The following is a 13,913-nucleotide window of genomic DNA, read 5'->3' on the forward strand; positions in this document are numbered from 1 at the left end:
TGTTGTCACCTGAGTTTTTGATCTTAGCCATTCTGACAGGTGTGAGGTAGAGTCTCAGGGTTGTTTTGATTTGCACTTTTCTGATGACTATGGACGTTGAACATTTCTTTAGGTGTTTCTTGGCCATTCTAGTTTCTTCAGTTGAGAATTACCTGTTTAAATCTGTTCCCCATTTTTTAATAGGGTTATTTGGTTCTCTGGTGTCTAACTTCTTAAGTTCTTTGTATATATTGGATATTACCCCTGTATTGGATGTGGGATTGGTAAGCATCTTTTCTCAATCTGTTGGTTGCCATTTTGTCCTGTTGAAAGTGTTCTATGCCTTACAGAAGTTTTGCAATATTATGAGGTCCCATTTCTTGATCTTAGAGCATAAGCCATTGGTGTTCTCTTCAGGAATTTTCCCCCTGTACCCAGGTGTTCGAGGAATTTTCCCACTTTCTCTTCTATTAGATTCAGTGTATTTGGTTTTATGTGGAGGCCCTTGATCCACTTGGACTCGAGCTTTGTAAAGGGAGATAAGAATGGATCAATTTGCATTCTTCTAGATGTTGACTGCCAGTTGAGCCAGCACCAATTGTTGATAATGCTGTCGTTTTTCCACTGGATGCTTTTAGCTACTTTCTCAAAGACCAAGTGACCAGAGTTGAATGGGTTCATTTCTGGGTTTTCATTTCTATTTCATTGATCTACCTGCTTGTCATTGTACCAGTACCATGCAGATTTTAGCACTATTGCTCTGTAGTAGAGCTTGAGATCAGGGATGGTGATTCCACCAGAGGTTCTTTTAGTGTTGCGATTAGATTTCTCTATCCTGGGATTTTAGTTAACCCAAAAGAATATGAGAATTGCTCTTTATAAGTCTATGAAAAATTGTGTTGGAATTTTGATGGAGATTGCATTGAATCTGTATATTGTTTTCTGCAAGAGGGCCACTTTTACTATTTGAATCCTGCCAATCCAAAAGCATGGGAGATCTTTCCAAAGTCTGAGATTTTCTTTGATTTTTTTTCTTCAGACACTTGAAGTTCTTGTCATACAGACCTTTTCCTTGTTTGTTTAGAGCCACACTGAGATATTGCATATTGTTTGGGACTATTGTGAAAGGTGTCACTTCCTTAATTTCTTTTTCAGCCTGTTGGTCCTTTGAGTATAGGAGGGCTACTGATTTGTTTCAGTTAATTTTGTATCCAGCCCTTTGCTGAAGTTGTTTTTCAGCTGTTGGCATTCTCAGGTGGAATTTTTGGGGTCAATTAAGTATACTATCATATTATCTGCAAATAGTGATATTTTGACTTCTTCCTTTCCTTTGTATCCCTTTGACCTCTTTTTGTTGTCTAATTGTTCTAGGTATAAATTCAAGTACTATATTAAATAGATAGGGCAAGAGTGGGCAGCTTTGTCTAATCCCTGATTTTAGTGGGATTGCTTCAAGTTTCTCTTCATTTATTTGATGTTGGCTACTGATTTGCTGTATATTGCTTTCACTATGCATAGGTATTACTGTTGTGTCAGTGTTTTCTATTGTATCTTCTGTACCTGAGAGTCTCTCTTCTATCTCTTGTATTCTGTTGGTAATGCTTGCATCTATGAGTCCTGATCTCTTACCCAGGTTTTCTAACTCTAAGGTTGTCTCCCTTTGTGATTACTTTATTGTTTCTAGTTCCAATTTTAGATCCTGGATGATTTTTGTTCCTTTCCTTTGCCTGTTTGATCGTGTTTTCCTGTAACTTTTTAAGGGATTTTTGTGTTTCCTCTTTAAGGGCTTCTAGCTGTTTACCTGTGTTCTCCTGTATTTCTTTAAGGGAGTTATTTATGTCCTTCTTAATATCCTCTATCATCATCAAGAGAAGTGATTTTAGATCTGAAATTTGCTTTTCCAGTGTGTTGGGGTATCTAGGACTTACTATGGTGAGATAATTGGGTTCTGATGATACCAAGTAACCTTGGTTTCTGTTCCTTATGTATTTATGCTTGCTTCCCACCATCTGGTTATCTCTAGTACTGAAAGACTCTAAGACTCCCAAAGGGAGACACTCACTCAAGCCTCAGGGCAGCCGCGCACCCAAGAAGACACTGAGACCGAACTTAAGATGTATAGAGAGTAAGATTTAATACAGCAATGACAAGAAAGCACATAAAAAGCACATATACCAGATATCTGGGGTCGAAACTCATGCAGCCAGCAAGGTGCAGAGGAGATTCGGCGACTAGCCCAAATTTTCACAGGCTTTTATAGGAAATAGCCAGGGGAAAAGTACAAGTTTTACGTCACCAAGGGGCTTTGCCAAGGGGCTTTACATAACCAAGGGGTCGTGTCCTATATTTTGGCAATGTACTCGATCTATTGGAACATTCTGGGGTAGTACCAGGAGGCCCCTATCTCAAAAATGTTCTTGGAACAGTCTTCAGTTAGGAGGGGTAGGACTAGGTTTGTTCCAGGAGACCCCTTATCTAAAAAATGTTCCTGGAACAGTTTTCAATTGGGAGGGGGTACCTTGGGGTAAAAAGTTCAGGAGTGCTCCGGGAACAGTCTCTGGATGGGAGGGGTAAGAGAGTTTAGGAAAAGTTCAGGTGTCCAGTAATTTTCCTCTTTCAGTACTACCTGCCCTGGCTATGTCTGACTGGAGCCTGTCCTTCTAGTCATCCTGGTTATGTCAAAACTCCTCTGAGTCAAGTTGTCTCAGTGATTCTGTGATTCTGTGATCCTGTCATTCTGAGATCCTGGGTGTGTCTAAGCTCCTGGGAATTAATCTGCCTTTGGGACCTTGAGATCCTGGTGGGACCAAGCGCCTGAAATCCTGTGATCCTCTGATTCTGGGTGTGTTGGAGCACCTGGGAGTGGAGCTTCTTCTGGGTGCTGTGGTATTGGCTGAAGAGTTTGTGCCCAAGGTGCTGGCCCAGACAGACCAAAAGGAACCCTTGCCACTGGTCTGGCAGAGTTTCTGTGTTCCTGGGTCCTACTAGTCCCACTTACTGCCGGTTTTGGAGACAGATGTTTTGTCCTCCTCACCTCTGATTCTCTTTTCCTGGGCGCATTGGAGCACATGAGAGTGGAGCTGCCTAAGTGTTGTGGGGCTTGCTGCAGAGTTTGCTCATAACGTATACTCCTGGTGTTTTGACTATTATGCGACAGGAAGAATTTCTTTTTTGGTTAAAGCTATTTGGAGTTCTGTCAGCTTCTTGTGTATTTATTGTCATGTCTTTCTTTCCTCTATAGTTTTTGTTGAAGATATTTACTGGCCATTTTAGTTGGGAATTTTTACTCTCTTCTGTACCTATTATACTTATGTTTAGTCTTTTCATTGTGTCCTGGATTTCCTGGATGTTTTGGGTTAGAAGATTTTTGCATTTTGCATTTTCTTTGACTGTTTTGTCAATGTTTTCTATGGTGTCTTCTGTCCCTGATTTTCTCTCTTCTATCTCTTGTATTCTGTTGGTGATGCTTGAATCTTTGACATCTGATCTCTTTCCTAGGTTTTCTCTCTCAAGGATTGTCTCCCTTTGTGATATCTTTATTGTTTCTGTTTCCATTTTTTTGATCCTGAATTGTTTTGTTCAATTCCTTCACTTGTTAGTTTGTGATTTCCTGTAACTCTTATATGATTTTTTCGTGTTTCCTCTTTAAGGACTTCTACCTGTTTTCCAGTATTCTTCTGTACTTCTTTAAGCAAGTTATTTATGTCCTCCTTAAAGTCCTCTACCATTATCTTGAGATGTGATTTTGAGTCTTGCTTTTCTGGTGGGTAGGGTATCCAGGGCTCACTGTGGTGGAAGAACTGGGTTCTGATGATGCCAAGTAGCCTTGGTTTCTGTTGCTTATATTTTCGTCCTTGCTGCTCACCATCTGACTATGCCTTGACTTAGCTGTTCATGCTATGACTGTGACTTGCTCCACCTGCAAGCCTGTATGTCAGTACTCATAGAAGACCAGTTATCTCTTGGAGGAATTTGTGTGTGGAGCACTGAGGCACATGGTCACCTCCAGGGTGCACGTGAAAACCAGAAGGATCCTGTCCTAAGCTGATCCATGGTTCCTGTGTCTTAATGGCTCTGTGTGGGTTTCTTTTGTGCCAGGAATTTGATCAGAATTGGTGCTCCTACCTGTGCTCTTGGGGGAGACCATCTCTCTGCAGGCAGTATTTGTGTATGCAGTGCTGTGGAACAGGAAAAGCTCCTGGTGCAGTAGGAAACAAAAAGGATCTGGTCCCATGCTACTCCTCAGTTCCTGTGTCCTGAGGGCTCCAGGCAGGTCCCTTGGAGCAGAAGTGGTAGTCTTACCTGTGCTCACAGGTATGTCCATACTCATGAGAGACCAGCTCTCTCCAGGCCATATTTGGGTATGGAGCACTGTTTCACAGGACCAGTTCGAGGTACAGATGGAAACTGGAAGGATTCTGTTCCAGGCTGTTTCTCAGTTCTTGTGTCCTGGTGGTTCCAGGCAGGTTCCTCTGAGAAGAAGTGGTGGTCTTACTTGTGTTCACAGGGTTCTCTACACTCCGGGGAGACCAGCTTTCTCCTGGTGGTATTTGGATATGGATCATTGTGACACAGGATCAGCTCCATAAGTCTATCATCTTTTAACTGTAGACTCTTGTCAAAAAAGTTTTAAGTTACATATTTCCCATTCGAAGTGTATCAAGTATGTTGAAGACAGTTATATACCTTTCCTGTTGCTCCTGATGTCCAATTCTACGATTCATAACTGAGTTATGAATTAAACCACCTGCTGTGGTCTCCCTTTACTTTCTGTCCCCATCTTCAAAAGATCACAAGGATCTTCTCCTGCAACTGTCCTCACACCAATATCAGCAGACATTCACTGGGAACACACCAGCTAAACCAAACAGGGAAACAGGTAAGCTAACTAAAGACCTTCACCATTAATTCTTCTCCAAATCTAATTTTCCATTCTGGTTTCTAGTTCTGAAGCCGAACACCTGCTGTGGTTCTCCTTTTCCTCTATGCCTCCTACAGCTCATCCTCATCCAATTTTCATTTTCTCCATCTTTGATTTATCCTAGGCTCCAACTCCCACAGGCACCTGTTACTTCCATAGGCCATGCCTACAGGAAAAGCAGTATCATTGCTTGCAATATCTTTTATACTCTCTGTGTTTCCCTAGATCCAATTACCTAGTCTGATCTCTAGTTCTGCATCAGATCACCTGTGGCAGCCTTACTGCCCCCTCTGCTTCTATCTTCTGTTCTCTTTTCCCTTAACTCCTGCTATATGACAGGCCACAACAGAAGCAAGGACCACTTGTTAGCCCAAGGGTTGCTTGTTCTCTGATAACAAGTACGCTGAAGGTTAAATCATGCTTTTGGTTACACTGTTTGAAGGTACATCTCTGTATATTTAATTGTTAATTCTGTACTGCCAGAGATATTGGCCCATCACCAGTCTGTTTTATTATAAGTTTAATATGTCCTGGTACAGGGTTGCTACCCAACTCAATGGTTTATGTTTCCAAGTGAAGGACACACATGTATAGTCGTGATATTTTAATATCCTTTAAGCACCACAATGGCTAGGTGACTGTCTAGTCTCTATGTTAGAACCTAACTCCCACTGAAAATTCTTACTTACTAATTATTAACTTCTATATTCCATCTTCGCTATTCTGGTCCCACTTGTGCAGCTTTCTGGGCCACATTTTCTTGAACTGGAGCCCAGGACACTCTCCTTTGTTTCTACTCTATGACTCTTTCTCTCTTCTCTTCACAGTCTCCTAAAGCATGGCAGATTTCCTCTTCCTCTCTTCCTGGTACCAGCCCTGGAAATCCTAAAATCCAGCCCCTGTCTATCCTTACCAGCTATTGGCTGCTGGGATCATTATTTACAAATCAGAACCAACTGGGAACAGGTTCCCAGAAGCTACTCCAGACCTCTTCTTACAAGCAGATTTCTGAGGATCATAATTTCATTCATAATACAAGCTGCTACACCAGTCTGATATTTTGAAAATATTCCGTTTTCCTTAACAGTGTAAGGTATTCTATAATTGTTTCTAATTGGCTTTAATAATGATCTAATAATGATCACATGACAGTACATAGGCCAGTTAGTTGTGATAGAGTAGTTGTGAGACTCCCAAGCTAAGACTTAAACTTTAAAATATTAGTAAGCCTCTGTGTCATTATTTATAACAGTGGAGGTCTAAAAAAGTCTCAATATAATATATTTCCTACTATTCCTGATTCCAATCTACACAGCTTTGGTTCAAGCTCTGTAACATGAACCCTGATGTGGTCTCACATTTCTATCTAAAAATATTTCCAATGGATCACAACCTTAAACCTTTAACATTTCTTCTCCCAACCCATCCTCTAATACCAATAGGCACTTTCTATATTATCTGAGCATGCAAGGAAATCAGAAAAACATAGGCATCATACTTTCAAAATATCCAGAGAGGAAACAAAACAACATGAACATAAGTAACAAAAACAAATCCAGAAATTTTCATCTACATCTGTACCCAACCCCTTTTCAGATGCTAGCATGAAAGTTCAATCAACAACATCATAGCAATATGTCTCCACTAGGAACCTGCTATTTTACCACAGCAGGCCCTGAATTTCTCAACATAACTATGGTCAATGGTTCTGCTAAAGTGCTAGGCTCTGCCTCTCAAGCACGGGGATTCATATATGGTCCACTTCTCCTGGCATTTTATTGGTGGTACTATTTTGTTTTGTTCTGTTTTGGTTTTTCTTTTCTTTTCTTTTCTTTTCTTTTCTTTTCTTTTCTTTTCTTTTCTTTTCTTTCTGTTTTAAGCATATTGTCTGCAGTTGGAGAAATAATTTTTTTTATATTCATAGGAAAATATTTATTCAAGAAAGCCAACTATTAAAGTGTTCTTTAGACGTATTATTCATTTACTAGTTTATTCATTCATTCATCTAATGTATTTGACGGCTCTGTTTGCACGAATGTCTGAATGCAACAGGAGAACATTGTATCCCATTATTCCTGGTTGTGAGCCACAATATGGTTGCTGTGAGTTGAACTCAGAACCTCTGAAAGAGCAGCCCGTGATCTTAACGGCTGAGCCATCTCTCTAGCTGCTATTCTTTAGTTTTCAAAAGCTAAGTTTTTTTGTATTTTTTACATACTTTCCAAAGAGACAAAGATGGAAATTAATTTTTGAATTGAATATTAATTATTTTAATATTTCTAAACTGTTCCAACATGTGATTATATTTTTGGTGTAAATTGTAATTTATGAGCTGGTTTGAATTTGTCTGGCAAATTAAACCATTATCGTGCTTTAAAGCATCATTTACCAATTATACAAGTAGATGTTAAACATTTTGAAGACTTACATGTTATTTGGTAACATGGAATCTAAAGTGTGATTTTGATACTCCTCAATATCAGCTCATGATAATTAAATTAACATACAATTGTAAATCCATGAAACTCGGTTTTATATAGTACAATGTTTCTCAAGAGAATTAGCATTAAAGATCTTAGAGTATCTTCTATCTTGGGTATCCTAAGTTTTGGGCTAATATCCACTTATCAGTGAGTACATATTGTGTGAGTTCCTATGTGATTGTGTTACCTCACTCAGGATGATGCCCTCCAGGTTCATCCATTTGCCTAGGAATTTCATAAATTCATTCTTTTTAATAGTACTCCATTGTGTAAATGCACCACATTTTCTGTATCCATTCCTCTGTTGAGGGGCATCTGGGTTCTTTCCAGCTTCTGGCTGTTATAAATAAGGCTGCTATGAACATAGTGGAGCATGTGTCCTTCTTACTGGTTGGGACATCTTCTGGATATATGCCCAGGAGAGGTATTGCTGGATCCTCCAGTAGTACTATGTCCAATTTTCTAAGGAACCGCCAGACTGATTTCCAGAGTGGTTGTACAAGCTTGCTGCCATATACAGGGATCCATCCCATAATCAGCTTCCAAATGCTGACACCATTGTATACACTAGCAAGATTTTGCTGAAAGGATCCAGATATAGCTGTCTCTTGTGAGACTATGCCGGGGCCTAGCAAACACAGAAGTGGATGCTCACAGTCAGCTATTGGATGGATCATGGGGCTTCCAATGGAGGAGCTAGAGAAAGTACCCAAGGAGCTAAAGGGATCTGCAACCCTATAGGTGATACAACATTATGAACTAACCAGTACCCCGGAGCTCTTGACTCTAGCTGTATATGTATCAAAAGATTGCCTAGTCGGCCATCACTGGAAAGAGAGGCCCATTGGACACGCAAACTTTATATACCCCAGTACAGGGGAACACCAGGGCCAAATAAATGGGAATGGGTGGGTAGGGAAGTGAGGGGGAGGGTATGGGGGACTTTTCGGATAGCATTGGAAATGTAATTGAGGAAAATATGTAATAAAAAATATTAAAAATTAAAAAAAATATCTTAGAGTATATTGATAGAATGCCCTTTTTGATGTCAAAATAAGAACAAAAATCTGTATAGATACAGCAGTATTGAAGAAACAATAATGAACTTATGTTATTTTCTTGGCAGAATGTTTTCACAGTATTCCAAGTGGCTTACAAATAATTGCAATATCCCTTTTTGTCACCTCTGCTGCTTCGTTTCTTGTCTTTATTGGGCATTAAAGCAAGATGCTTGAATTTAGGGAAAATTCCCGCTTCTTTAAAAGCAGTACTTATGAAAGGATCCCCTTTTACTTCTTTGTGAAAGTAAAACTATCTATTGAACATAAATGAGAATGGATGGCAGCTCTCTGATTAGTTTTACTCTTGAGAGACAAGAAAGCTGCTAATTACTCCTGTGGACAACTGAGACTTACACAAACACAGTGGGATATGGATTCTTTCCCCAGTAGAATAGAAACTATCTCAGCAACCGTGTTCCAAATAATAAGTCCTTAAAGATTTGTGAAAGCCAGATCTTCTACAGCAGATATGTTGTTCCTTTGAGCTTCTATAGGTTGCAAGTAAGTCTCCATGTAAAGAATTTTCTATTTCTTATTTTCTGAGCATTATGAGAAGAAAGTTGCTCTTGTCTATGTGTAGCATCACACTCAACAATTTAGAATATTATGTTCTAATTTGTAGGCTATTCGTTTTCCAATCCTTTACATATCATAGATAAGAGTATTATTTATATAATGTACACAAATTTATACTATAATTATATTAGCTTTTATTGCAAATAGTAAGAACAAGGATATTTTTATGGTGTAATACTGCATTCATACAGTACTTTAAAGATATTTGCACACTTATGCAAATATAAAAACTACACAATTTAAGATTGTATATAATTTATATGGTTTTCAATTAATTTAATAAAATAATGGTACTTTTAAATAACTTAAAACTGTATTTCTTTAAGGTTCCAAAAACATATTTTGAGAATTTTTCTACTTTTCTTTCCATTGTTTTCCATCCTGGGACATGTTTATAGTTCTTATTTAATTAAAGCTGAAATAATTTGCCACAGAAGCTCTTTGGTTCATTATAAGGCCACTGATCTGGAGCATACACAGGCACTAAGTGGGTGGGCTTGTGGTTATAGAGTGATCATTTCAGTATTGACACATCAATACCCATTGATATGGAACAGCATGCCAGGATTACCTACATAATGACTAGAAAATGTGAGGTACCAAATAAGTTCTTGAAGTTTCAAATACCTTACAGGGTTTCTTAATATACAAAATACTCTTTGAATATGAAAACTGATTGTATGCTATGCTTAATGAGGTAAACACATGTCCCATTTTGAAACAAATATGTATGATAAGATTTGATATAGGAGTTGATTACAGCCACTCCAGTATTGTGTTGATACTCCTGTGTTTTGTGTTTTTTTAAAAAAAGATTTATTCTTTTGCAAATTACTTTTGTAGAAGTAGCTCAAATGTAAAATGCTAAAATGAAATTATTTTTAAAAAAGGTGAATACATTGCTAACCACAAAACATGGAATTCATGTACTGTGATATATTGTCCAAATACTTTCCCCATCTCACTGAGAGATTTCAAACACAATTTAATGGCCACAGGAGCAATAATGCCAAATCCTCAGAATTTTCTCTTACTGTTCTTTTTACTTAGGAATATCTAGAAGTCCTCGTATTACAAAGAACTCTAGGTTTTGAGCTTACTGTGTTCTCTTCTTGGAACACACATTTTTACACACCCACATATCTCATTAAATTATTTAATTATTTCATACTTACTGTATATATTATATAAATGTGACAGACTGAATGATAACCCCTAGTGTTGTTTAAATCTCAGTCTCTAGGATTCATACACACTACTTCATATGAAAATATTGTGTTGACATGTGATTAAAAGGAAGAGCATGAGAGGCAAAATATACACAATCAAGTGTTCTTTCAAGGTGAGAAGGAAGAAAAAACAGTGCTGAAAGTCAAATGCATTATATTGTTGTTTTAGGAGAATATGCTTATTCTTAAAAGTCAGTACAGTTTGGGGGTTCAAAAGGGCTATTTGGCTATAAAATGTTTCATCACTTAAATCTCCTAGTAAGAGTATCGCCACATAGCCATGTAGATTCCACCTAGGAAATCAGATAGTGTCATGTTTCTGACTTCCAAAATAAAAGTAAATGAATCTTCGTTACTTAAAGCCACCAATTTTTCTGTAAATTTTGGTAGCCATTGGGATAAAAACAGGAAATTAATCCCATTTGTATTATAGCACTCATCATTTTCTTCTGTTCTCTGTCCTACTTAAATGTGTATGTGCTAGTTATTCTGTTGCTTATGAGTGCGTGATTAGGTTGCTAACAGTTCATCAGCTGCTTCAGGTCACGACACTGCTGATTTAAGTGTTCCATCTCTTCAAAGGAATCAGTTCTTTTTTCTTTTCTTCTTTTTTTTTTTTTAAAGATTTATTTATTTATTATATGTAAGTACACTGTAGCTGTCTTCAGACAGTCCAGAAGAGGGCGCCAGATCTCGTTACAGATGGTTGTGAGCCACCATGTGGTTGCTGGGAGTTGAACTCTGGACCTTCGGAAGAGCAGTTGGGTGCTCTTACCCACTGAGCCATCTCATAAAAGTAAGTGCTAGATATTTATAAACTGTGTGAGAATGCATATTTATAGTCATATTAACCTTACCAAATGTTGAATTGAAAATGGATCATTTCAGAAGGAATTAGGAGAAATTCAACCTTATCTTTTTGAAAAGAAAATATACAAAAAGTTGCAGGTTTTGCTGTTTCACACAATATATTTTCTTTTCAAAATGTACAAAACCTAGAATGTTTTATTGTTTTTAGTTTTCACGACATTGCTAGAATGCTAAAAGAAAATTGAACAAGAACATGAAGGCAAAAATTGTCACAAAAAATGACACTTGTGATAATCATTCTTCTTCTTTTTTTTTTTTTTTTTTGGTTTTTCAAGACAGGGTTTCTCTGTATAGCCCTGGCTGTACTGGAACTCACTTTGTAGACCAGGCTGGCCTCGAACTCAGAAATCTGCCTGCCTCTGCCTCCTGAGTGCTGGGATTAAAGGCATGTGCCACCACTCCCGGCTGTGATAATCATTCTTAAAACAGCAGATGAAAATATTGTTCTATACATTTGACCTGGCTAGGTTCCTGTATTAGATGGCATTGGTCAAATGTGTCAGACATCTAGGCAAAAGGTGAGAAAATATTTGAGGTGATGTATATGGATATGGAGGTCAGTCTCACCATATAGATTTTATATCACACATATGGGATATTGCTGACATTCCTTTTTTTTTTTTTTCAACTACTACAGTGTTATCTCTTTGTGTGTCACACAATGATGGCTCTAAGATTCTGGAAGAAATATGTTTAGGTATTTGACTTTTATACGTCTCATGAAAATATTTTGTAACAAGGAACTGTAGACTACTGAAAGCATGGACCCAGGGAATCATACAGTTGTGAAGGAATTCATACTCCTTGGCTTAACAGAAAATCCCGATTGGCAGATTCCTCTCTTTTTGCTTTTCAGCATAATTTATTTAATCATTTTTGTGGGTAACTGGGGAATGATCTTCTTGATCTGGTTGAATGCCCACCTTCATACCCCAATGTACTTCTTTCTTAGTAACCTCTCTTTCTGTGACATCTGCTACTCTAATGTCATTGCTCCTAAGATGCTCATCAATATCCTATCAGAACACAAGTCTAGTAGACTCCTTTCCTGTGTTCTGCAAAGTTTCTTTTTTATGGTGTATGCAACCACAGAAGCCATCCTCCTGTCTATGATGGCTTATGATCGCTATGTGGCAATTGCAAACCCCTTAATGTATACAGTTATTATGACATTAAGCATCTGTATTAGCATGGTTCTTGCATGTTACTTGTGTGGCATCATTAATTCCCTGACTCACACAATAAGTCTACTGAGATTGGAATTCTGTGGTCCCAACGTTGTGAATCACTTCTTCTGTGATGTTCCTCCTCTTTTGAAGCTTTCATGTTCTGATGCACACATCAATGAGATTCTGCTTTTGGTCTTCTCTGGAGTGATTGCTATTTTCACTTTCATCATTGTCATGGTGTCCTATATCCACATTATCATTGCCATTCTGAAAATCCGCTCAACTGAGGGGAGGCGTAAAGCCTTCTCCACTTGTGCCTCACACCTGACAGCTGTGACATTATTTTATGGTTCTGGCGCATTTAGCTATATCCAGCCCAGCTCTCAGTACTCCATGGAACAGGAAAAAGTCTCTGCTGTGTTTTACACCTTGGTCATCCCTATGTTGAATCCTCTGATTTACAGCCTGCGGAACAAGGATGTGAAGGAGGCAGCAAAGAAGTTGATTTGTAGGTAGAGTAACACCTCTTGAACCTGTCATTTCTCTAGCTTTGAAAACTTGATGTTTATTGAATTGCCTCTGAATCCCTGGCATGAAGTCTACTTGATTGTTATAAATGATCTTTTTGATATGTTTTGGGATTTGGTTTATGAGACTGTTATTGAGTATTTTTGCTTCTATATTCATAAGTGAAATTGGTCTGAAATTCTTTCTTTGTTGGGTCTTTGTGGTTTTTTAGGTATCAGAGTAACCATGGCTTCATAGAATGAATTAGGTACTGTTCCTTCTGTGTTGGGGATTTGACTTGTGTTTACAAGGGAATTTGCAAACCTAATTAAGTCAAACCAAAAAGATCACTTACCATGAGCAAGTAGACTTCATCCCAGGGATGCAGAGATGGTTTAATATACAGAAATCTGTCAACATAATCTACTATATAAACAAACTCAAAGGAAAATATCACATGGTCATCTCATTAGATGCTAAAAAAGCCTTTGACAAAATAGAATTCCCCTTCATGTTAAAAGTCTTGGAGAGATCAGGAATTCAAGGCACACACCTAAATTTAATGAAAGCACCAGCAAACGAATAACCAACAGCATTTTAAATGGAGAAAAACCTGAAGCAATTCCACTAAAATCAGGGACAAGACAAGGCTGCCCACTCTCTCCCTATGTATTCAATTTAGTACTCAAAGTTTTAGCTAGAGCAATTATATAATCAAACTTACATTGATAAAATTTATCAATCACCTATAAGAATTAGATACAATTTTAAAGCAAATATATTTGAGTAAATTTTATTAAATATTATATCTCAGAAAAAAAATCTTACAAATTTCTAATGGCATGACTTTTATGGATCCTCTCTCTCATGTCTATATAAAGTTGAAATTATTGTCTGTCAGTTTGTTTATAAATTTAATAGTGTGCTAAATGTCTGCATAAATATAAAGTTCAGTCTTTATAGTTTTACATAAATAACTTTTTTGAAATTGGTGCATTGTTTCAAATGCTGTGATATACAAATTTATCTAGCATATGGAAGTAAAATTTCTTCCTAGCAGAAGGAAAGAAAAAGAATATTTCGAGTTTAACACAATATAGCAGTTTGTTGTTGTATGT

The 13,913-nt window shown here is 37.7% G+C and overlaps 1 pseudogene; it reads left to right on the forward strand.

The window, feature by feature from the left end:
- The first annotated feature begins 11,880 nt into the window (after positions 1-11,880).
- LOC110290241 (olfactory receptor 5J3-like) lies at positions 11,881-12,819 on the forward strand (annotated as a pseudogene).
- The last annotated feature ends 1,094 nt before the right edge of the window (positions 12,820-13,913 follow it).

The sequence above is a fragment of the Mus caroli genome, unplaced genomic scaffold (assembly GCF_978045245.1).
Source record: "Mus caroli unplaced genomic scaffold, Mus_caroli_1 scaffold_2, whole genome shotgun sequence".
NCBI lineage: Eukaryota > Metazoa > Chordata > Mammalia > Rodentia > Muridae > Mus > Mus caroli.